The sequence below is a fragment of the Lynx rufus genome, unplaced genomic scaffold (assembly GCF_022079265.1).
Source record: "Lynx rufus isolate CCGP_SWC_20201006 ecotype Redwood Valley unplaced genomic scaffold, mLynRuf1.p SCAF_6, whole genome shotgun sequence".
Classification (NCBI taxonomy): Eukaryota; Metazoa; Chordata; class Mammalia; order Carnivora; family Felidae; genus Lynx; species Lynx rufus.
In genome coordinates this window covers 95,024,076-95,050,467 of record NW_025814878.1, presented here as the reverse complement: position 1 = coordinate 95,050,467, position 26,392 = coordinate 95,024,076, and the positions used below count along the sequence as shown (strand labels likewise).

Here is a 26,392-nt window from a genome sequence, read left to right as displayed (position 1 = left end):
ACATATATTTGAGTCCTCCTTGATTCAACCTAGCACAAAGCATAGGTAAATTCCTCCCTTCTATTCTTTAATACTTTCTGATTATGTATCCTAAAAAAGTAATATTTAATACTAACTGCTAGTCCTCTTCGTTGTTTTATACCCACATATATATTATACATATTCCTCACTCCATCACCTACTGGTTCAGGAGAAGAGCACTCTGCATCTCTTGACCAGCAGGGCTCATCACTTAGAGCTGAATTTGGAGTGGCTCATGGAGGGCATTGGTGTCCCCTCATTTGTGAAGGTTTTTATTTATTTCTTTTCTTTTCTTTTCTTTTTCTTCTCCTTCTTCTTCTTTTTTCTTTTCTTTTTTTTTTCTTTTTTTTTTTTGCCACAGATGAATAGACATCAGCTCTTGCAGCTGCTCTGTTGACCCTGTCCAAAGGAAATCCACTCTAAAAATAGAATTGAAGGGAACAAATGGTCTGCCTGATAACCTATTTTGAGGGGTAGGGGGTTGGAGATTCAAAAATGAAAGTATGTTATCAAGTAGGATGAGAAATATAAAGATTGGAAAAGTTTTAAGGCATGATTTTTAGCATAAAGTTCAATTGGCCAAATTCATAGCCATATGCCACCTATAGAGATTAAACGTGTAAAATTGCTAATATCAGATACAGCCTAATGTTTTGAAGTTTTACATGATCCTTCCTATATATAGCAAGGCTCTTGGTATCTTAGGAACACAATTATAAAAAATTTCATCATAAACCACAGGCCTTTAAAATGATGTCAAGGAGAAAGCTCTAAAGACTCCACCAAAAAAAACCTTCTAGAACTGATGAAATAATTCAGTAAAGTTGCATGATATAGAACAAATGTACGGAAATTTGTTGCATTTCTATATACTAATAATGAAGCAGCGGAAAGTGAAATTAAGAAAATAATCTCATCAGCAATTGCCAAATAGTAAAACATGTAGGAATAAACTTTACTGAAGAGGTGAAAGACTTGTACTCTGAAAACTATAAAACTGATGAAAGAAATTGAAGACAATGCAAAGAAATGGAAAGACATTCCATGCTCATGGTTTGCAAGAACGGATATTGTTAAAATGTCCTTACTACCCAAAGCAATCTACAGATTTAATGCAATCCCTATCAAAATACCAACAGCATTTTCCACAGAACTAGAACAAACAATACTAAAATTTGTAGGGAACCATGAAATACCCTGAATAGCCAAAGCAATCTTGAAAAAGAAAAACAAAACTGGAGGTATCACCATTCTAGACTTCAAGTTCTATCACAAAGCTGTAGTAAACAAAAACAGTATGGTACTGGCACAAAAACAGACACATAGATCAATAGAACAGAATAGAGAGCCAGAAACAAACCCACAATTATATGGTCAATTAATATTCAACAAAGGAGGAAAGAATATACAATGAGAAAAATTCTCTTCAACAAATGGTGCTAGGAAAACTGGACAGCTACATGCAAAAGAATTAAATTGGACCACTTTCTTATACCATACAAAAATAAATTCAAAATGGATTAAAGACATAAATGTGAGACCTTAAATCATAAAAATCCTAGAAGAGAATACAGGCAGTAATTTTTCTGACATAGGCCGTGACAATAATTTTCTGGATAGGGCTTCTAAAGCCAGGAAAACAAAAACAAAAATAAACTGTTGGCACTACATCAAAATAAAAAGCTTCTGCACAGTAAAGGAAACAAATAGAAAAACTAAAAGGCAATCTACTGAATGGGAGAAGATATTTGCAAAGGATATATCTTAAAAAAGGGTTAGTACCCAAAATATATAAAAAACTGATACAACTCAACACCCAAAAAATAAATAATCCTATTAATCAACATTTATCCAAAGAAGACATCCAGGTGGCCAACAGACACATGAAAAGATGCTCATCATCACTCATCATCAGGGAAATGAAAATCAAAACCACAATGAGATATTGCCTCATACCTGTCAGAATGGCTAACATAAAAAACACAAGAAACAACATGCGTTGGTGAGGATATGGAGAAAAAGAAACACTTTTGCACTGTTGGTGGGGATGTAAACTGGTGCAGCCATTATGGAAAACAGTATGGAGTTTCCTCAAAAAAGTTAGAAACAGAATTACCGTATGATTCGATAATCACACTACTGGATATTTACCCCCAAAATACAGAAACATTAACCCAAAAGGATACATGGCACCCCTTTGATTATTGCAGAATTATCTACAATAGCCAAATGATGGAACCAGCCCAAGTGTCCATTGATAGATCAATGGATAAAGAAGAGGCGGTACATACAAACAATGGAATATTATTCAGCCACAAAAAGGAATGAATCTTGCCATTTGCAATAGAATGGATGGAGGTAGAGGGTATAATGCTAAGTGAAAGTCAGTCAGAGAAAGACAAATACCACATGATTTCACTCATATGTGGAATTTAAGAAACAAAATGAACAGGGAAAATGAGAGAGAGAGAGAGAGAGAGAGAGAGAGAGAGAGAGAGAGAGAGAAACCAAGACACAAACTCCTAACTACAGAGAACAAAGCAGAGGGGAGGTGGGCAGGAGGATGGGTGAAACAGGTGAAGGGGATTAAAGAGTACACTTATGATGAGCACTGAGAAATGTATAGAGTTGTTGAATCAGTTTTGTATGCCTGAAACAAATACAACACTATTATTAACAATACTGGACTTAAAATGAAAAAACTTAATAAAGGAAATAATAAAATGGTGCCAAGGGGCTTCCAGGTTTCCCAACTCTTCAGAGAACACATAGTTCCCAGGGACTCTTGGTATTATCATGGTACAAACTGAGTACTCACCAAACACATAACGTCACCCTGGACTTTCTCTATGAACTCACAGCCCAAAGCTTTGCCTGGGAGGCCTTGTTCCTGTGGGCTTCCAATTTTCCCTTCTCCCAGAGTAAATTGGAAGTGATCTAAATGAAGGGAGAGCAAATCAAACAGCAGAATCACAACCTACAACTTGAGTGGACTGATGTTATACATGGAAGCCCCTAGAAGTGTGGCTAAAACCATTAACTTTTTTTAGTGTATGTTCTTATGTAGGGTTTTTAATATGTTAAAACCTTATGTAGGGTTAAAACCTTATGTAGGGTTTAATACATATGTTAATATGTAGGGTTTTATGTAGGGCTGGTTTCCATACAACACCCAGTGCTCATCCCAACAGGTGCCCTCCTCAATGTCCACCCCCTCCCTTCCCCTCCCTCCCACCCCCCATCAACCCTCAGTTTATTCTCAGTATTACTCTGCCTTATAGAGGCAGAAGACCCCTTGAGGCAGTCAGAAGGAAGGAACTGAGGAGAAGCCCAGGCCAGCACCTCAGGGGCCCCTATGCTCTGCTAATTTCTTCAAAACCATCTAAGTCATCTTCCAGTGCCTGGGACTGATGGGGTTGCCAGAATCTTCTGGGTTGGGTGTCATGATCCCAGACCAGGACTTATTTAGAGCCCTTGGTTCCCCATGGGCTCTGGCCTGTTTTTCTCTCTTTTGAGGAACTCTCTGATCCTCTACCCCCACTTCCCCCCATTGTCCACATGTGGGGTTGTTAGGTGCTGATGAGCATGGGGGACTTTGTGCTTATGGGATCTTCTGGGGGCCCTGGGCTGGGCCCCAGTTCCAAACTGGAGGCTTGACAAGTGGATCATCTCCACTATCTTGCTCAGTATTTCTCACATAGAATTGCATGACATTGGGCAGCCGGTGTGGGGCTGACATGCTGATTTTGAGTTATTCAAATTGTTTCTATAGATAAGTCCCTGGCAAGAAATTTGTTCCTCCTCTCCACCCCCTTACCCTTGAGGCAGCCCTGGAGAAGACAAGTGGAGGGAAAGAGGAATGAATGGAAAACTACAAAATGAGGGTGGCAATTTAATAAAAGGCCTGAGAGAAACCAGGAAACCCACCTGAGAAGATTCTGGGGAATGTCTATGGTCAGGTGTCTAAGAATTTTGTATATGCTAAGTTGTTCAATCCTCACAACAATCCCAGGAGGTAGGAACTAGGGCCACCCCAATTTACAAAAGAGGGGGAAAGAAGAAGGAAAGAAGGAAGGGAGGAAGGGAGGAAGGGAGGAAGGAAGGAAGGAAGGAAGGAAGGAAGGAAGGAAAGCCCAGAGAAATTAGGTACCACCTAAGGTTACACAGGAGCTAGAAAGTGGTAGAGACGGCTTTTAGTCATTAGGGTTGACTCCAGAGTCTATGGTCCAAAACACTTGGCTATTTGTGACTAATGTGGATTCTTAATTTATTAACTGCGTAGCATGTGATATAACCACTTCCATTGCCCCCCAACTTTCCAGTAAACTTTATAAGTGACTGGTTATGTTTTAAATTTTGCTTTGTTTAGAAACCAGTAAAAAGGCTATTTCTTGTTTAGATATATAAAGTAAAGAGGCAGGAATGCCTGGGCAGCAGTGAACATGTGACCATAAGACTTTCTGGAGTTCAAACCAATCTTTGGGAAGGCGTATATATCAGTCAGGATACCAACAGGGAAAGCCAACAACCTCATAGGGTTTAACTGAGAGTTTAATGAAGAAACTCTGGGGGGACAGAGTTAAGGGAACCAGCAAAGGAGGGTGGAGCACGAAGGGACTAGCCATAGACAGAATCTTTTATATGCTTTGTCCTTAAGGGGCAAAGGGAGGTAACGGTGTTATCAAGTCTTGAGAGAGCTTGGAACCTTGGAAGGTAGATCACCTACCCAGAGCTATGACTACAGAATGAAGAACCATGGACACAGGAAAGAAGCAGAGACAGTAAATATCTCCTCCTCTTTCTCCTTCCAACCTCTGATACCCCGCATATGTTTCCACTGGTCAAACCCAACCCAGAAGCCAGAAGGCAAAGGGACCCTGATGATGCAAACTAAGGGTCAGCATCTGGGGGGGCCTCAGATGGTTAAGCATCTGACACTTTTTTTCCCCCCAATGCTTATTTATTTTTGAGAGAGAGAGAAAGAAATAGAGAGTACGAGTGGGGAGGGGAAGAGAGAGAGGGAGACACAGAATCCCAAGCAGGCTCTACGTTTTGAGCTGTCAGCACAGAGCCTGAGGTGGGGCTCGAACACATGAACCTGACCTGAAGATTATGACCTGAGCCGAAGTTGGATGCTTAATCGATTGAGTCACCCAGGTGCCCCAAGCATCTGACTCTTGATTTTGGCTCAGGTCATAATCTCACGGTTTGTGGGTTTGAGCCCCACGTAGGGCTCCGTGCTGACAGTGCAGAGCCTGCTTGGGATTCTCCCTCTCCTCTCTCTCTTCCCCTCCCCTGTACTCGCTCACTGTCTTTCTTTCTCAAAATAAATAAGTAGATAAAATTAAAAAAAATAAAGGTCAGCCTTTGAAGACACAGAGGAGGCAGAGAAAGATGAAGGAGAAGCAAACAAAATTATAGCACTGAGATTGGAACTTTCATAAGCTCTGGAAGTACTGGAAGTGTGTGTGCGTGTGTGTGTGTGTGTGTGTGTGTGTGTGTGTGTAGAAAGACACTAGTTTGGGTTTGGGTTCAGGCTCTAAGCTGAGCTTCAGTTGTTCCTAGATTTCATCAAAAGTCCAGATATGTACTAGGAAAATTGAAGTCTGTAAAGGCATATGCTTGGACTTCCCAGGAGCCTGGGTACATCTCGAGGTCTCTCTATGACTAAGAACAGCCTTCTGCACTTCTCTGAGTCAATGTGAAGATCCCAGGGCTTGGCCTGAACAATCTGGCTTCCTGAGGCTAATGGTCACCTCTCTTGACTAGCCCACTGGACTAGCCCACTGTCAGAGGGGCTCATTCTATTCAGATGTCAGTGATACTGATGAGTGAGGCATCCACAGACTACTTCTGAGTGTCAGAGAAAGTATTCAGAACATTGCACAGCTCATGTTCTTACATGACTACTTTATGATTTATTATTTAAAAAAATTATATAATGTCATCTGCACTCAACATGCTATGTAAGTGACACATGATTCTCATTTGATTGGTTATTTTAGGTGAAACCTTCATTAGAAATAGTGGTTGCTTTCATGTTTCATTAATCTTAAGACAGAGGACTTTTAGGCAAGGGGTAATGATCTTTCAGAATAAGTTTCTCCTATATAGGCTTTCATTTATTATCTTGAAAGTCCAACAAGGTCCACTTGTTTGGACTTGAAGTAATGTCATTTGACATTGGAATTGCTACCCCTTAGAATAAGATTATACTGATCACAGTAAAATGTGACTCCCATCTCATAGTTTTCTCTCTACCTTGTAAACCTGAAAATTGGAATAGGAACAAGAGTTGGCGGTTTTTAGGAAGCAAATTGTTGTTAGTGCCTAACAACTCATTTGCAACAATTTATTCTAGCAGAAAATGTCAGGTGTGTGTTGGCCATCCTGTCACTGGAGCCAGCGATGATTTATTTGCTCCTTGACAATGGAAAAATGAGGGATTTAGAGGGTCAGGGACAACATATTGATGTGGATTTTGTAGGGTAGGGTTACTCCACACTCCAGCAGTAGTATTGGAGTCCTGTGGCTTTGCTGAAACCTTCTAGCGCTTTTCGCTAACCCACGTAAGTGGGTTTTTCATCTGATCTTTGCTTCTACTTGATACAGTAAAAAACAAACAAACAAACAAACAAACAAACAAAACTCCACAAACCATAATGTGGCTAATACAATGTTCATGATTAGGTTGCATAAGGTGATGCCGTGATATGATCTCTGAGATTACCTTTGAAATGTTTGAAGTGCCATTTTGTTCTTACCTTTTTCAGAGGAGTGTTGGCCCTTTAGGCTAGGGATTTCTTGCCCCCCCCCCCCTTTTTTATTTAATCTTTTTGTTTTTCAGTGCTCCTCATCATCTTGGCCTTGGCTATGTGGTTATTTCAAGGCCACTGTCATCCAAATGCTACTCAGTGAAGTGATGCAGCCTCTTAGTGTTGGATTCCAGGCCCAAAGCCCTCCCAGAGGACAGGGAGGGGGTGCAGAGTAGGCCAGAGAAGCTACAAGAGAGAGAAGAGGACCATGTTCTGAAATGCCATCCCATTAAAACTGTCCATGTGAAGGATAAATTCCAGCAAATATACCTTTTGATGCTTTGCTGAACTTCTAAGATCTGAAGGCAAGCTCTAAGGGCAAAAATCTTAAACATAAAAAAACCAGAAACACATAGAAGTAGGGCTAACCCTGAGACTCTCCCAGCTCCCCATACAGCCAAGATACCCGGAGACGTCACATTCTCAGTGAAATGAAGGGGTAGGCTGGGAAAAAAAATCTGCCTGACAGCAAAAGTCACCACCAAAACAAAAACAAAAGCAAAAGCAAAAAACACAATAAAAAAAAAAACTGTTGGTGGGGAAAAAAAAAGACAATAACAATTTCTTCTCTAAAGACCTCTAGTCAGAGGCCTGCCTTTTTGAAGATCTGGGATTCCAATCCACACTACTCACTTAGTCAGGGACACCCCAAACCTAGAAATGAAGTGACCCCAGGTTAGTGGCAGCCCTGGCACACCCTCTCTGGAGAGAATTACCCTTAGTCAAGTTCCCACAAGTTCCCACAGGTTATCAAAACCTAAGCTTATAATAAAAAGATTACTAGGTGCTTTAAGAAACCATATATACCATGAGTGAGACTCACCAGAACCACAAACCAAAACAAAACAAAACCAAGAAAAACAAACACCAGTTCAAGACCCTGGTAAGATCTCAGATATTAAAAATTTCACGCCAAGCTCGGCCAGGATTCCCAGTGCTGTGAGCAAGCTCTGTGGTGTTCACAGCATCTTTCACGGTTCGTCCGCTAAACTGTATCATCGCTGTGTCCCTGAACATGGGCATCGGCAAGAACGGGGACCTGCCCTGGCCGCCACTCAGGAATGAATTCAATATTTCCAAAGAATGACCATAACCTCATCAGTAGAAGGTACACAGAATTTGGTGATTATGGGTAGGAAGACATGGTTCACTATTCCCAAGAAGAATCAACCTTTAAAGGACAGAATTAATATAGTTCTCAGTAGAGAACCTCCAGGAACCTCCACAAGGAACTCATTTTCTTGCTAAAAGTCTGGATGATGCCTTAAAACTTATTGAGCAACCAGAATTAGCACATAAAGTGGACATGGTTTGGGTAATGGGAGGCAGTTCTGTTTATAAGGAAGCCATGAACAGGCCAGGCCATCTTAGACTACTTGTGACAAGGCTTATGCAGGAATTTGAAAGTGACACATTTTTTCCATAAGTTGATTTGGAGAAATATAAACTTCTCCCAGAATACCCAGGTGTTCTTTCTGATATCCAGGAGGAGAAAGGCATTAAGTACAAATTTGAAGTATATGAGAAGAACAATTAATGTGAAGGTGTTTTCTGGTTTATTTCAAGTTAGTTGTTACCCCTCCCCTCCAATTATATATTTTTTTAATATTAGAAAAAAAGACTTTTGTGACTTTAGGTCAACGGGTAATTATTTCTTTAAAAAATGTTTTTTTTTTTAACATTTATTTGTTTTTGAGAGACAGAGAGAGACAGAGCATGAGTAGGGGAGGGGCAGAGAGAGAGGGAGACACAGAATTCGAAGCAGGCTCCAGGCTCTGAGCTGTCAGCACAGAGCCCGACGCGGGGCTCGAACTTACGAACCACGAGATCATGACCTGAGCCGAAGTTGGACGCTCAACAGACTGAGCCACCCAGGCGCCCCAATGGGTAATTATTTCTAAGCAATGAGATTTTGTAAGTTAATCCTAATTAGACTATAGTTAAGATTAGTTTTAACTAGACCATATCAGATAACCATTTGTGAAACCTTTTTTGCTATAGCTGTATGATGCCCATCAAGGACCAGCACCTGCCTACAGTAGCGTATCTTTCAAAAACCCAAGTGAAAAAATTCCCTGAGAGCATGAGTTGAAACCAGGACCTATAGAGATAGAACTAGACAGACTTGTCCAAAGGTCAGACATGGGTTATAAACAAAGATAAAACTCAGATATTAAAAGAAAATTAAATCAAAATAGGGACCTTGAATTCTCTATGCATTTCACTCTTCTCAAAAAAGGTTCTGTTCATTCAGGCAATCATTAAGTTGAGGGAACTCTGGTATATTCCACTGGGATAGTAAAGAGGCGGGTAGGACACTGCCTTTTTGAAGGTTAAAAGAAAAGGTCTGAGACCTCTAAAAACTCTGTCTCTGATCGTCTGTGAGATTCCATGGATGTTACAATGATAGAAGAATAAATTGTTCTCTACAAAAAAGAGTGACTTAAAACAAGCATATGGCTAAAATTAGAAACTGAAAAGGTAATGAACTGAAACTAGATAATGCTAGAAACCAAAATTATGAAGTTGGAAACAAAATTAAACTTCACTGAATTAAAAAGTGAAAATTAAAACATGTTTTCCTATCATGTTAGCAAAGATTTGGATTGTTTAGTAACCAAAGAAAGAGCATTTTTTGCCTTGTAAATTAATACAACTTTTTTAGAGTTTAAGTTAACAATATCAATTAAAATTAAAATTATTCTGGGTGTGGACCCAGAGCTGAGCTTCCACTTCTAAATACTAATCCTGAACAACAAAGAGATAGACCTAAGGGGAAAAAAAAAGATTTCAGATATTAAAATTATCAGATATAGAACATAAAATAATTTTTAGATGCGCATTTATTTATTTTGAGAAACAGAGAGAGAGAGCATGCATGCACATTCATGTGAGTGAGCGGGGAGGGGAAGGGACAGAGAGAAAGGGAGAGAGAGACTCTGAAGCCGACTCCCTGATGTCAGTGCAGAGCCTGATGAGGGGCTCAATCCACAACCAACCATGAGATCATGACCTGAGCCAAAATCAAGAATCAGACACTTAACCGACTGAGCCACCCAAGACACTCCTAGAACATAGAATAATTATCCATGGAATGCACACTTACAGAGAGGTTACATATTTTTACTATCACATTTTAAAATAACCGTTTTCTAATTAAAAAGATTGAACTAAAATGTTGGACAATGAACAGTCAGTCAACATTATCAACTGAGAAAGAGTGATTCAAAGTACAAAATTTTAGGATTCCTGTCATTTTTGGAAGCAGAATCCATATTTTATTTTACTTGAAGCTTTGCTAAATTATATATATAATTTTAAAGGTAACCACCAAAAGAATAAAAAAATAGAATGTATAATGTACAAATAGTAGAGTGGAAAGAAATAATCTGAAAGACATCAGGAGAAAAAAAGAAACATGAAAAGAATAACAATGAGACCACAAAAGAAGATGAAAGGAATAAATACAAATTTATCAATAATTGTAATGAATGTATACAGTAGTCCCCCTTTACCCATGACTTTGTTTTCTGAGGTTTCAGTTACCCACAGTCAAGTGCAGTCCAGAAGTAGATGATCCTTCTTCTGACTTATTGTCAGAAGGTCAGTAGTAATGTAATGCTACGTCACAGTGCCTACGTCATTCATCTCATGTCATCGCATCACATGGGCTTATTGTCATCTCACATCATCACAAGAAGGGTGAGAGGCACCTGGCTAGATCAGTCAGGGGAGCATGTGATCTCAGGGTTGTAAGTTTGAGCCCCATGTTGGGTAGAGATTACTTAAAACTAAAATTTTTAAAAGAAAAAGAAGAAGGGTGAGAAGAGGACTATAAGATATTTTGAGAGAGAGAGACACCACATTCACATGACTTTTACTACAGTGTACTGTCATATTTTTTCTATTTTATTATTAATTATTCATCTCTCACTGTGCCTAATTTATAAATTAAACATTATCGTAAGTATGTATGTACAGGAAAAAAACAGTATCTATAGGGTTTGGTACTATCTGCGGTTTCAGTCACCTGGGGGTCTTAGAATGTCCCCCTTTGGTTAAGGGAGGACTAGTGTACCAGTTTTTTTTTTTTTAACATTGAAAAGAAAGTTTCTAATTGTAAAAGTGCTTTCACCCTCCCTGTGTGTGGCCTTGGAGCTGCCCCACCCTTTTTCCCATCACTGCTCCTACCACCACCTTTCACCCCACAGATGGTGGGTGGTTGAGGACAGTGGTGGCTTTCTCCTGTCACCCCTTGGCAGTCCCTTAAGGATCAACTCGTGACCTCAAGGTGCCTTACCTGAGGCAGCCATTCAGCAGTGTCTGAGATACTCATCTTGGTGGTAAGTTACAGTGGCAGATGTTTCTCTGTTATAGCATCTCTTAGAATGCTTGTTTCTGATGCTAACTCTGCATTCAACATGAAAAGGAAACGTGTCTCTGAAGGTAACAAGGGACGCTGAGGTGTGCAACCTTTGTTTCTAAGGAGGAGATTATCTGGGGGGGTGCAGAACAACCAGCAGAACACCCAAAGGATGCAAAAAGTCCTTCAAAATCTGGGAGCAGCTCTCGCTCTGGAGGAGATAATAAAAATGAAAGGAAAGTAAATCTTTAAAAAAGAAAAAAAAACGGAAGGACTTAATGTTGGCTATCCAGAAAGTCAGGAAAAATGATATATTAAAAATTGTTTAAATATTTATTTATTTTTGAGAGAGAGACAGACAGAGCGCGAGCAGGGGAGGGGCAGAGAGAGAGGGAGACACGGAATCCAAAGCAGGCTCCAGGCTCTGAGCTGTCAGCACAGAGCTCAACACCCACTAACCACAAGATCGTGACCTGATCTGAAGTCAGACACTTAACCAACTGAGCCACCCAGGCGCCCCAAAAGGAGATAATTTTTGAATGACATTTTGTCCTAAGTCTGCTAAAGAAAAAAATAAGAGAGAACTAATATTCTGGTGGAACAGCAAGGCCCCGGGCATTTAGAAAAATATTCCCAAAGCATTTACATGGATTTTAAGACCATAACAAAACAAAACAAAAAAAACCCACAATGCTTTGTTTTTTTTTCTTTTAACTTTTACTTAAGATACTTCTAATATATAACCTTATCCAAGGTTAAAGCAGGAATGAGAAGTACAGCCCATCCCATTTTAATGAATTCACCCTGGTTCCCAGAGATCTCAGCCATCACCCAGGTGTCTACTTGATATAGAGCTAGGCTGCCACCAAGTGGCAGACCGTGGTTGTTCCTGCTCTGTCTTCCTGGAAGTATAACTGATTTTGTGTTTCCAGGACGTGACCTTTGGCAATTTCCTCTCTTTCGAAGTCAAGTCCAAATCTAAAATCACACTTTAAGTGTCCCAAACTGCTTTTGCTGGTTGATTTTTTCCACCAAATAAATAGGCGTTGGAGCTTGCTGGGGCTCTACTCCTAACTTCTTGAGAAAGGGGTTCAGAACTGTCCAACATCTAGTTAACCATCAGATTAGTTGAGAGTTTCATTTGTAAAGTAAATTCAACTCAGACTGTCTTACACCCAAAATCTGAATTTATTTTCTCCTGTAACTAGGAAGTCTGGCTGTGGAACTGGTCTCAAAGACCCCCCAGCACCCAAGGCATGTGTGGTGTAGGACACAACTGGGAGTCACAGAGCAAGGTTTGTTTTGCTGTTCCCTTGCGCTCATGCTCAGCATCCCCACTGATTCAGAGGTCGCCTTTCCTCAAGAAAGGATCAGGATTGTTATAGCAAGAAAACAAAGAGGAAATATAGTGCTTATCTTTTCAATTTCTAAACATATTTAACAATTTTCCATAACACAGATTTTTGAAAGAAAGCTTTGGATCTGCAAAACCAGAGAGTTCTGAGAGAAGAAAGACTTATCGAGAATCAAAAGAGCTAAACTCTAAAGGAATCAGGGGGTAGGGGATATGCCTTGACCAGTAGGTAGAAGAGGAAATAGTTGGCCCTGGTCCTGCAGACCAAATTATGATTGCCCAGATGTGGAGTTTGAAAGAGGAAGAGATGGAGTATGATCTAGAGGGAAGCTGGTGATCCTATGAATGGAGGCGTGCACCTGGGGGGGATTTTCCCAAGAGGCTCTGGGGTCAGTACTGGGGTACTGCCCAGCAGCATTTGAGATTAAATACCTCGTTTGAATCTCCCACTGAAATTTAAAAAAATACATATTTTAAACAATCTTCTTAAAAGCATTGATGACCTGGAAAAAATGTAAAGAGTATTGAGGATAAAAGCTATCATAGAAACATGAAGTGATGAGAACACAGATGTTGTTCTTCCGAAAGGAGTAAATGTGAGTTTTGAGTTTTAAAGGACTTGCTAAGGGGCACCTGGGTGGCTCAGTTGGTTGAGCATCCTCACTCTTGATCTCAGGTCAGGTCTTGATCTTAGGGTCATGAGGTCAAGCCCCACATTGGGTTCCATGCTGGGTATAGAGGACCTACCAGTTACAGAGTACAAGAAAAAAAAGCCCCATAAAATAGGAGACATCACCCTGGGTTCTGTAAACAGAATCTTCCATCACCAGCTTCATAATTTTTTGGGCCCCATGCAAAATGAAAATGTGGGGGTCCTCATTCAAAATTATTAAGAATTTTAAGACAGTAACAGCAGAGCATTAAACTAAGTAAGGGGCTCTTCTGAGCTCACTGTCCTATGCAACCCTTTGTGGAAGGGTGAACTAGATGTAAGCCCAACTCCCACCAACCCCAGCAGACTGCCTTTCTAAACAGTCACAACACAGCCTTCGTGTGAGTTTGTAACTGAAATTCGGACTGTCTGGGTCATCCCAAAATACCTCCAGCCAGGAATTTAGTGTAAGGGAGACTTGGGTTGGTAATCCCACAGGGCACTGGACAGAATCCAAGACAAATCCTGCTTGATAGAATCCAACTTCAATCCAAAGACTAAATCAATCTCCTTATTTCCAGATCCAAGTGAAACAGTTCACAGCTACAAATCATATACTACACAAAGAAGCAAGCTACCATGAACAAGAACCAACAGAAATAAGAAAATTGTAAAACAAACAAACAGACAAAACAGAGCTACAAAACACCGAACATTAAAAGGCAATGTTTTTTTAATTAAATTAAATTAAATTAAATTAAATTAAATTAAATTAAATTAAATTAAATTAAATATGTAGTGTCCCGATGTGCCACTCCACTACAGTTTGGCAAGATATTACCATGGGAGGAAACTGGGTAAACAATGCATGGGATGTCTTTGCATTATTCCTCACAACTACATGAGAATCTGCAATTATCACAACATAAAAAGTGTAATAAAATTTTGAGGAAAAACTAGATAATATGAAAAGTGAATAGGATAATTAAAAGGATGAACAAGTAAAAATTTTAAAGTAGGTATAATTGAAAAGAAAGAAAGAAAGAAAGAAAGAGAAGGAAGGAAGGAGAGGGAAGGCATAAAGAAGAAGAAAGAAAGAAAGAAAGAAAGAAAGAAAGAAAGAAAGAAAGAAAGAAAAGAAATGAACCAAAAAAGAAAAGAAAAGAAAAAGAATTAGTTAACTAGAAGAATCTTCCAAAGAAATTTTACGAATGCAGCTCAGAGAGAAAAAGAGACGGAAAAAGCTGACACGTTAAGAAATGAGTGGGGCAGAGTGAGTAGATCTAACATGTCGAATTAGAGTTCTCCATGAAGAGGAGAAGGTCAGAATAGGAGAGAGGAAATACTTAAGGAGATGACAGCTGAGAATTTTCCACAATTGGTGAAGGACACTAATCCACACCAAACGTCATAATAAAAATAAACGACAAAACAGCCATGGTGAAGACAGGATTACTTCCAAAGGAACAAAATCAGACCAGTGACTTGTTGACAACTCATTTAGAACCTTCCCACATGCATTGAAAACCTTTCAGTAATTTCCCATTAGTTTCTGGGTAGAGGCTAAAATATTTTGCATGGTCTACAATGCCATACGTCAACAGTCTTCTTTAGGAGCCACTGTCACTTCAGCAATCTGTGCTCCACGGTTTTCTTCCAGTTGCTGGTATAACTGCCATATTCCCTCCTGACTGGAAACTTCAGACATTCTGTCACTGTCTGAATCACCCACTCCCTCCCTCCTTCACAACTGTTTCTCACCCTGCAGGACTCTGATAAAACATCTTTTCCTTAGAAAGTGCAGCACACAGTTGTTGAATCTGTGTTTGTTTTTTGTTTTACAACCCAACATCTGAGCTCCACCTCAAGGGGATTCTTATAAATTGTATCCTTTGACTGATAAGGCTTCAAATGTCATATTCAGAAGAGCTATTAGAAAGTATTCAGCGTATGTAATACAACTGCCAATAACAAACTTATTTTCTGGTGTGGTTTAGTAAAATGTCTCCATACTGAATAGTGAAAAGTTTTGTACTTTTTTTTTAATCAAGAAAGTGTATTTTTCTTATGTGAACTACTCTATCTTCAAATTTTCTAAATTCCAGTGTAAATTCAGTTGAAGATAACTATTTATGTGAAACACTTCTACAAAGTGGCAAGGCCATTTTTAAGAAAATAGGATCAAGAAGTCGCTCTTCTTTTTACATGTACAAAAGGTAGAAGTTATCACATAAACAAAATGTGCCAGAGTCTTATTGTCTCTTGGTGCTATAACAAATCATTCTTCTGTCTTTTCAAAGCAAGATGATTTGGTCTCCAAATACATATGGGTTTGGTGCAAGTACAAAGACCTTTGTTTGGGGTAGTCTGGAAGCATTCAGTGAGTTTTCAGGTGGAAGATGATATGCAGAGTTATTAATTCAAATGATGCTCTTTATTTGCTTTATTTTTAAAAATTCCACATGTCAGTGGAACCATATGATATTTGTCTTTCTCTGACTTATTTCACTTGGCATAATACCCTCCAGGTCTATCCATGTTGTTACAAATGGCAAGTTCTTGTCCTTTTTTATGGCTGAGTAATATTTCCGTGTGTGTGTGTGTGTGTGTGTGTGTGTGTGTGTACCACACCTTTATCTCTTCATCTAACAATGGACACATGGAGTGCTTCCATATTTTAGCTATTATACATAATGATACAATAAACATAGGGGTGCATAGATCTTTTTGAATGTTTTCATTTCTTTTAAAAAAAATTTTTTTAACGTTTATTTTTGAGACAGAGAGAGACAGAGCATGAACGGGGGAGGGCCAGAGAGAGAGGGAGACACAGAATCTGAAACAGGCTCCAGGCTCTGAGCTATCAGCACAGAGCCTGACGCGGGGCTCAAACTCACAAACCGCGAGATCATGACCTGAGCCGAAGTCGGACGCTTAACCAACTGAGCCACCCAGGCGCCCCCTAATGTTTTCATTTTCTTTGGGTAAATATCCAATAGTGGAATTACTGGATCACATGGCATTTCCAATTTTTTGAGGAACGTTCATACTGTTTCTACCATGGCTGTACCAATTCACATTCCCACCAAATGCACAAGTGTTCCTTTTTCTACATGTCTTTGCCAGTACTTGTTGTTTGCTGTCTTTTTGATCCTAACCATTCTGACAGATTCTCACTGTGGTTTTGACTTGCATTTCCCTGATGATTATTGATGTACAGCATGTTTTCATGTGTCTGTTGGTCATCTCTATGTCTTCGTTGGAGAAATGTCTATCCAGGTCCTCTGTCCATTTATTACTTTTTTGGTGCTGAGTTGTATAAGTCCTTTGTATATGTAGAATATTAACCCCTAATTGGATATATCATTTGCAAATATCTTCTCCCATTCAATAGGTTGTCTTTTCATTTTGTTGATGGTTTTCTTTGCTGTGCAGAAGCTTTTTATTTTGGCGTAGCCCCAATAGTTTATTTTTGATTTTGTTTCTCTTGCCTTAGGAAACATATCTAGAAAAATATTGTATGGCCAATGTCAAAGAAATTACTGCCTATGTTTTCTTTTAAGAGTTTTATGTATTAGTTATTTGTTGTTATCTCTCAGAGTGCCTAATTTAAGGTTTGGGATATATGTAGTGACTGAGATGGCCTCTCTCAGAAAAGCAGAGAATTTGACTCACATTTAAGGTGATAATATTTATCTTCCAGAACTTGTCTCTGCAAAGCCCAAATCATTGAGAACATTAAAAAAAAATCAGTTAGGTCATAAGAAAACAGAACACAAATAATAAGAAAATCTGCCCATAATTATTTCAACCTTTTATAAATCTAGTCAGATGGAAATATACTCATTTAAGGATTATCAGAATAGGAACTATGTTAAGTCTGCAAATGAAGGTATTAAGAAATCTAATTGTGTATCCCCTAAGTTTTGCTTGGAAGAGAGCAGGCCTGTTCTGTAGACTAGTGCTCATCAGTCTCATGATATAGACCAGACATAAATTCAGAAGTGTTATTAAATTTTATGTCATAATTCTGTTGCTGATAATAAAATAGAACCATAACTAAAGACTAAATTCATTGATTTTTTTTTAAAGTTCACTTATTTATTTTGAGAAAGAAAGCACAAGCAGGGGAGAGGCAGAGAGAGAGGGAGAGAGAGAGAGAATCCCAAGCAAGTTTTGCACTGTCAGCGTGGAGCCTGACTCAGGACTTGAACTCACTGAACCATGAGATCATGACCTGAGCTGAGATCAAGAGTCAGAGGCTCAACCCACTGAGCCACCCAGGTGGCCCTCATTGACATTTTTATTTGAAAAGCAGTCCTGTATTTTAAGCATGTGTGCATTTATGCTATACCCTAGATAGTTAAAGGACCATCGGTCTTAGACATCACAGAGTTGTGATGTGGTGTTTTTTTTTGTTGTTGTTATTTGTTTTGTTTTGTTTTTGAGAAGGCATAAAAACATGGTTTATTCCAACACTGCAATGTGTAACAGGAGAATGGGAGGGGAGGTTGGTGGTGGGTGTGGATTCCCAGACCCTCTCCTCCATCACCCAGCTCCAGACCAGGCTGGAGTTCTAGGAAAAGGAGGCTTTGGGGGTTGAAGTGGGGGGTAGAGTCTGCTGGGTTATCATTGGGAGGGTCACAAACAAGAGCTAGAGTTGGAGAGGATGTGGTTGGTGGCATGTGGGGCTGGCAGTGAGGTGGGACGGGGTGGGAAGTTTTGGCCTGATGTTGGTTGGGATCAAGGCTAGGGCAGGGGGAGGCGGGGCTTCTGTTGGGAGTGTCCGAGGTCAAAATAGGGAAAAGCCACCGAGGGTGGGAAAAAGAGGAGGGTGTGTCACAGTTTGACGTCAAGGGTCACAGTCTGCTCAGGGCACAGTCTGGGATTTGGGTCACGGTTTGGGATGAGGGGTCACAGTCTGGGGCCGGCTAACCATTTTTAGGGGTCGGAAGTCACAGCCTGGGGTCAGGGGTTTCTGTGTGGCAGGGTCAAGGTCTGGGGTCACAGTTTGGGGAACGCGTCTCACAGTTTTGAGTCCCAATGGGTGAAAGGTTAAAAACGGGCATCCCCAGAGACGTGGCTGGGGCCCGGGAGGTCACAGAGACCGGGAGGCCGCGGCCTGGGCTTGGGGGTGCGGCGCGGGTTCGGCGGGTCCCCCCACGTCTGGAGCCATCTGGTGACGCTAAAAAGTCGTCAGCAGGAAAACTGGCACTTCTCTCCTCAGGCTAGGGGCTGTTTCTCAGGATCTTCTCTCCATGGATCCAGGCTGGAGTTGCCAGGAGAGGAACTGGAAGCCGATGCGGGCAAGAGGCCGTTACCCTCGGAGGCACTGTTCCTGACCAGGGGCCACCTTGTCCTGGCTGTCCTCTGCTCCTCGTCCAGCTTGTCCTTCCACCTGCAGGACTGACCAGCCCACAGCAGCCAGCCCTTGGCTGAGGCCCACAGAGGTGGGAGTATCCTCGGTGGAAGAAGCTTCCACAGACCTCTCTGGCAGCTGTCCCTTGCAGGTCCCACCTCGGTGGCCCACACACAGCTCGCCACACACTCCCACAGGCTTAGACTCAGGCAGGACCTGGTGCTGGTCTGTCTGTTAGTGACTGTTTCTTGGCTGTGCCACTTCTCCATGCAGACCTTCCTCAGCTCCCAGCACCTCTGACATTCTGTAAGCTCCACTTTGAATATTAAACTTACATCCCTGTAAGACTTGACATGGCTCTGTTTTCCTGCCTGAACTCTGACTGATACGTTTTAAGTTTGACTTTGGTTAAAAAAACAAAACAAACAAACAAACAAATAAAAACTTGGGTGATTAGTTAGGGGATGATGAGGTCAGATAACATTCACTGGATCGTCTTCAAACCTTTAAGACAGAAGTCACAGTGGCTGTGTTGATTGTGAATAAAAGTGTGAACTTGGCCACCAGACAAACTGGCTTCATCAATGAATAACTATGTCATTCTGGGCAGCTTATTTGATCTCTCATATTCCATCTCCATAAAGCGTGGAATTGATCACTCCTTGGTCACAGGATTGTTTTAAGGATTGCATAAAATAATTCATGTAGTGTTTAGCCAGTATCTAGCGCAAAGTTTAAAAATTAAAAAAAAAAAGGTACTCTCATACATCTCTTATTTCAGACTTGAGAGTTTCTGGGAATACTGCAGAAAAAAAAATACTCTAAAAACATCTCTGCTTAACCTAATTATTAATGCTAGATAAGGAATTTGTAAAAGACCTTTAAAAATGGACAGTTAAGGGGCGCCTAGGTGGCGCAGTCGGTTAAGCGTCCGACTTCAGCCAGGTCACGATCTTGCGGTCCGTGAGTTCGAGCCCCGCGTCGGGCTCTGGGCTGATGGCTCAGAGCCTGGAGCCTGTTTCTGATTCTGTGTCGCCCTCTCTCTGCCCCTCCCCCGTTCATGCTCTGTCTCTCTCTGTCCCAAAAATAAATAAACGTTGAAAAAAAAATTTAAAAAAAAAATGGACAGTTAAAACTGACAAAGGAATAAAGAAAATCCTCAAAGGTGATGCATGTATAACACACGTACATATATAGCACAAATACAGAAAAGAAATTAAGCACTGAAGCCACTGGCTGCTGTACGGACATTTCTCCACCTAGTGGGACCTAGAATTTTTTTTTCTAAGTTTTTTAAAAATGTTCATTTATTTTTGAGAGAGTGCAAGCAGCGGGGAGGGGCAGAGAGGGAGACAGGATCCAAAGTGGGCTCTGTGCGCTGACAGCAATGAGCCTGATGTGGGGCGCAACCTCACGAACCCGCAAGATACTGATCTGAGTTGAAGTGGGACGCTTAACTGACTGAGCCACCCAGGTGCCCCCGCTCACCCAAAATGTTTTTGTCTGAGAATAATTGACACATAATGTTACATTAATTACAGATGCATGACATAGTGATGCAATTTCTCTATTCATTTTGCTGTGCTCACTGCAAGTGTAGCTACAATCTGGGGACCTAGAAATTTGATTTTAATAGCATCTTGAGATGCAAGCCACGGGGAAGACAGGGGGCCCTGTAAGGTAAATATTTGGATGAGAGAGCCCCATTTAAGTCAGCCAATAGGGACCCCAAAAGGAACTTGGAGGGAGGGAGCACTGCCATTCCCCGAAGCTCCCTGTGCCACCACCTGACACTGGCTGCATCCTAACATCGCTGTTTACAAGGTGGCTCTCTCCATTAGCATCCCCATTACCACTCCCTCCCTTTGCCCTGGATTTGAAGGTAGTAACCTCTCTGCTGCTAATGCTCTGCTTTACTTTTGGCGCTCTCTCTCTTGTGCCCCTGCACCTTTCCCACACATTAGTAAATAAACCCTCCTGGGACTTGGGCATGCTACCTGTTTCCTGCTGGGACCCTGACTGAAACACTTTCCAGCTTCTCCAGGACACGATGTAAAGTCGTTGAGAGTTAGAACTCACTTTTTCTTGCTTTGAATCTCTCTTACAGTGCTCCATGCTCGGGGGGAAAACGTTCAATAAAGGCTGTGAGAAGTACTGGCATTACAAAATATGAACATAAAATATGTGATCGCTAAAAGTCTTCCTTGGAAGTACTCTGTTTCCATCCGAGATGAAATGATGAGGGTTGAATGTTGCTCTGTCTCTATTGGAGCCACTGTGGTCCACATGAAGGTGGTTTCTCGGGCTAGTTCTCATGTGACACAAACCTGGGTCTCCACGGTTCCCTTTGAGTTGGCTGCATGAAATCACTGCAAGGGGGGAATTATTGGAAGTGTTTGAATAGACCTAGGAAGGCCAGTGTAGCCCCTGGGCAGCTGGCTTTCTATCCCTGAAGTGGACATGTGCCATGTTGCTACTGAGGTAAACCACTTTCCAAATAACCTCAAAATTCCCTTCTTTCCTTCTCTCTGAAGGAGCCAGCTGTCACGTTCACTACAAGATAGTGTCATTACTCAAAGGTGTGTGAAGCAAATGCTACCTTTTACCTTTGGTTTCTACTCTTCTCCAGGTACAATTCCAAAGGAACCTTCCTTGCTGGATGCTTTATTCTGTGCTTGTTTTATTAGGAGCTACCTATCAACCGCTGCAGTGGCTGAAATTTTGAAATGCTACCAGCGTCTGAGCTGGGGCTGCTGCTCTGCTCTGCCCTCTAGTGGCAGCAGGATGTCAGAGCGGCGGCTCCTTTGCCCTCCTGCGGCTGAGGCTGCCAATGCTGAACCTTCAGCCCCGGCAGTTTCTCAGTAATGGAGTTCTTGCTTGATGCAGCTTTCTTTCCAGAAGAGGATCGACTTTAAGGGACAGCAGCTGTCTTGGACCCTCGTTTGAATCAAGGTGCCCAAGAAATGTAGGCCATCCTGATGCGTACAATATGCTACTTTGGAGTAACTACTACGGGATCCAGGCCCTTTAATGGGAGCCTACAATTCAGCATGCTGGAAAAAGGATGTCAAGATGTCAGGGATGTGGCAGGGCCAGAGTCCCGTCTTCACCATCACCTCTGTCTTTCTCTGTCCTCTTGTACTCCCTCCTGATGGGGAATGTATTAGTCAGTCAGGTTCTCCAGAGAAACAGAAACAATAGTAATCTATGTGTCTATCTATTTATCTGGAGATTTATTATAAAGAGGCTGGCTTACACAATTACCAAACCTCAGAAGTCCCATAATCTACTGTCTGTAACTTAGAACCCCAAGAAAGCTGATAGTTACAATTCCAGTCAGAGCCTGAGAACCAGGAGCTCCAATGGTGTAAATCCCAGGCCAAGGGCAGGAGAAGACCCATGTCTTAGCTCAAACAGTCAGGCAGAGAGAGAGAATTCAACCTCCCTCTGTCTTTTCATTCTATTCATCTTCCCAGTAGGTTGGATGATGTCCACGTTGGGGAGGGCAACCTACTTTACTCCGTTCACCAATCCAAATGCTCCTCTCCTAGAAACACCCTCAAAGATACACAGAAATAATGTTTAATCAGATTATCTGGACCTCCCATGGCCTAGTCAAGTTGACATGTAAATTCACCATCATAGGGAAAAATTATTTGAAAGACAATGCAACATGACAAAATTAAGGAATGTGCTAGCATAATAATGAGAGCAGGCTAATGGTAGCACTGTCAGCCACATAGATGCTGTAAGATAAAGAGATGAAAATTGCCAACCATCACCACACATACTGTATAAGATAGCACAGAGGGGGCTGCCACCCAAAGTCCAGAGTGAAGCGGAGAAGGAGCTTCAGAGGCTGGGGCATCTCACTCTGCTCTTCAGAGATGAGGCTGAGAGCCCCAGGGAGGGGCAGAGTGGGAGCCAGAGCATCCCGAAAGGATGATGTAAGAAAGACCAGAGGGAGGGGTGCCTGGGTGGCTCAGTCAGTTCAGTGGCTGACTTTGGCTCAGGTCATGATCTCACGGGTTCGTGAGTTCAAGCCCCGCATTGGGCTGTCTGTTGTCAGTGCAGAGCCTGCTTAGGATCTGCTGTCCCCTACCTCTCTCTCTGCCCCTTCCCTGCTCATTCTCTCTCTCTCAAAAAAAAAAAAAAAAAAAAAAAAAAACAAACAAAAAAAACCAAAACATTAAAAAAAAAGAAAGAAAGGCCAAAGAGAGGAACTTTCAGATGCCCTTTTGGAGTGGGGGGGGGGGGGGGAACTCTTTAGAAATTTAAAGTTTAAATTAAAAAAAAGACTTATGAACAGTAAAAATATTTTGCAATGTTTTCTACCCTCTGTGGATTCATTTTAGTTGTAATGTTAATTTCTTTGTGATAACGTATTTTACCTACAAACCATTCCAGGTGCAAAAAGTTTAACACAGGGTTCCGTTCATTCCTGGTGCTCAAGAAAGTGAAGATGCCCATATCCTAATTGGGATTTTGTGTTTTCCCTGTGGAATGTCATCAGTGTATAACTCAATAGGCCTCCACCCTGACTTCACATTAGAATAATCTAGAGATTTTTCTAAAATTAAATCACAACAGGGAGGGGTTGTGGGGCTCGACATTTGCATTTTAGAAGCTCCGCAAGTAATCTTGGTGTTGCCAAGACTGAGAACCACTCTATGAGCACTTCAGGCACGTTCAGTGGGTTAGCTAGACATTTTGGAGATGGGGAGACAGGTTCTAAAATGACTCCTAGACTGGCCTGCAGGGGTCCCAGATGCACCCCTGCACACACAATAAGAATGATATTCAAATGGCTTCTTTCAGTGCAGTGTGGTCATGTTATTGTTTTCTTCCTAAATTGCTTTTATCCCAAACCTTCTGAAATCTAGAAAAGTGCATAGTTGAAAAAACCATGGTTTTTCTGTACCAGCTATTGACTTTTTTCTCTTATTTTGCATTTGGATATATTTTTTTTCCTGTTACATATTCTGTTGCACTGAAAGCACTTTATCATATTTACCTACTAACTGGATTTTTCTCACCTCAGCCCCCTTGTGAGAAAATGGAGATTTTTTTTTTCCCCAACAAATGTGTGCAAGTGAGATCCTTGGAAATAAGCAAGTAATCACAGATTAAACCTCTTTCTGCCTTGTCTTTCTCCTTCCCTCAGTGACTTCTGATTTGGTCCTTGAGCCTCTGGCACATTCACTTATTAAATCTGTGGGGAAATAAATGCTACCTGCTCACTCACACCCAAATCTGGCTTAGATTCTCCTCTGAGCTGTACTGCATTTAGAAAGCTGTATTCTCTTGATTAATTCACCTGTGTTGGCATTGCTGCCTAAACTGTAAGCCTGTAGAAGGGAATACGAGAGAGCTACTTGGATTATTTTCTCAGTGCCTACCAGTCTCTGGCACATGGAAAGGGCTGAAATATTTTAATACATGAAAGTTATCAAAGGCAAGATTCTCTTCTTCAATGAAATACCACATTTCAATGCAATTGATGCCGTGCGTGCCTGCTCTTCCCTCTGCCCCTAACCTTCAGAGGTGATGCACATGTTGGGTGAAGTTAAAAGGTGGAGAGACTTTTCTGTGCAGAGAGAGGTCTGCCCAGCATTCAGCCCTTCCTTCAGAACTGGTCTTTCAACTTTTCGCTGGGGAAAACGTGTGGAAGTGGTCTGCTCCGCCCTCTAGTGGTGGCCAAGTTGGAGAACACCTTCAAAGACTAGGAATTACTACTCTGTAAAAGCTCTCCAGAATAGTATCGAAACTCCAGTTAGTATAATAATCTGTGTATTATATACACGTTGTTATCTGAGCCTTCATTTTCTGTTTTTTTATAAGAGGCTTGCAGTCCGTTGGTCAAAGGTCTGTAGTCATACATGGGAGGACGTCTCCAGAAGGGTGTTTAAGATCAGAGTCCTTACCACTCTAAATGTTGGGCGTCCCAGCAGCCCCATCAAAGGAGTACATAGGCCCCTTCGAATGTTTTCTCCCTTCCATACCCAGGTGTTTTCCCATATGGCAAAGGGGTACCTGTGCAGATCAGGTTTGGTAAGGCCCCAGGTATTACAGTCCCTTAGGGTAAAAACTCAAACACAATTCTACAATAACAATCCAATGTGGTCCAGAACAGTTGATCCATTATATACCCCCAGGTGTTTAAACAAGCCTCACTGACTTAAATAAAATTACTTTGTTTCTGAGTTTTGCTGTTGTTGATAGCAGTGGTGGTGTGGTAATTTTTTGTTTGTTGGCTTTTTAATTCAATCATGACCATAGAAACTATTGCTGGTGCTTGGGGGAAGAAATCTAGAATATCACTGAAGCCAGCAGCTTTGTGGAACCTACCACATAAAATATGTTGATAAAGGTAAAGGACATGCTGATTCTAATCTGACCTTTTCCAGATAGGGGCTATGTACAAGATGAGGGAAAATAGGGGAAAGAACGTAGCATCTGCAAAGAGAACATGCCCACTGCCTGAGAACGGTGCTGTCTTCTGTGGCCGGCATTTTGTTGGCAAATTGCAAACACTTTCTCCAAATTGCAGGCACATTTTGAGTCCTGACAATGTGGCTCATGAGGCAATTTGTAGTCAGTTTCTTTCACAAAATGATGATGTTTAAGAACATCTTGTAATTAGGTCAAAGGAAAACAGTGTTTATTCTATGAGCTGAGAATAGGCAGCATGTCTGCGTTCTAATTAACCCAGTGGTTGATTCACTAATGCCAAGCGTCTGTTGTCAAGGAAGATATTAAAGCAGTTCCGCAGGTAACATTTTTCAAGGGGCTTCTTTCTAACAGCAGTTCACACGGGCAAACGATGGTAGCAATGCATACCCTAACCCAGTCTGATGAAATGTTTACCTACTAATTGGATTTTTCTCACCTCACCCCCTTGTGAGAAAATGGAGATTTTTTCCCCCAACAAATGTGTGTAAGTGAGGTCCTTGGAAATAAGCAAGTAATCACAGATCAAAGTATTAGCCCATGCATTCTGAACAAGCACAAACAGCAAGGCTCAAGAGAGAAAGCTCTGTTTTGTTTTCAATGCTAGATCACAATCGGCTCCTTCAGAGCCCCAGAGAGCCAGAGTCAGAACAGGCTGCCTCGGGAGCTCTTGTTCCACATTATGCTTTCCTTTTGCAGAGTTAAGGCTTTGACTGAAATGCTAATTGTGAAAAAAATCTCCTCGGGAGCTTGTAGGGTTCCACTCTGTCCCACTTGGAGATAGTTATGAAGTCCCTTTCTGATAAAGCTCCACAATCCTACAAAAAGTCAGACTAATTAATGAAAAAACAGGACTTCACCTGATACCTCAAAGTTGAAGGATGGAGTAGAAAATTAGCCTTAGTCACTTCAGTGTGGCAGAAATGCTAGGTATTCCTGCTGCCCAAATTCCTCTGTCCATTCTCGATAACACATTAAACACACACACACACACACACACACACACACGCACACACACACAAACACACACACCTTTTAGTCTTTTTGGGGAGTGTGTTTCCTTCCTGATGTTTCTTCACGTGGGAGGCAGGTTAAGGAGAGAAGGGATTGTCTAGGTGGAGGGAAGAGGCTGGATTTAAGAACCTTAATCCTTTTCCAGAGGCACGAACCTAGACATAGCAGGACTCCAGTCTCTGCAAATTTAGACAGATACCCAAGCTATGGCTCTCATGCTCAGCGCCTCACTTTCCCTCCTGTGCAGGCTGCCACCCTCAGTCCTGACTTCCCTTTACTGCCTCTGTGACCATCCTCCTCTTGAAGGAAAGCTGCCTTTGGAATAGTCTGCCCTTCTTGGCTCTTGACTGATAAGAAAGGGCTG

The 26,392-nt window shown here is 41.4% G+C and overlaps 1 pseudogene; it reads left to right on the top strand.

Moving 5' to 3' along the window:
* LOC124529158 (dihydrofolate reductase-like) overlaps positions 1–8,385 on the top strand; it is a 38,847-nt pseudogene extending 30,462 nt beyond the window's left edge.
* Positions 8,386–26,392: the final 18,007 nt, after the last annotated feature.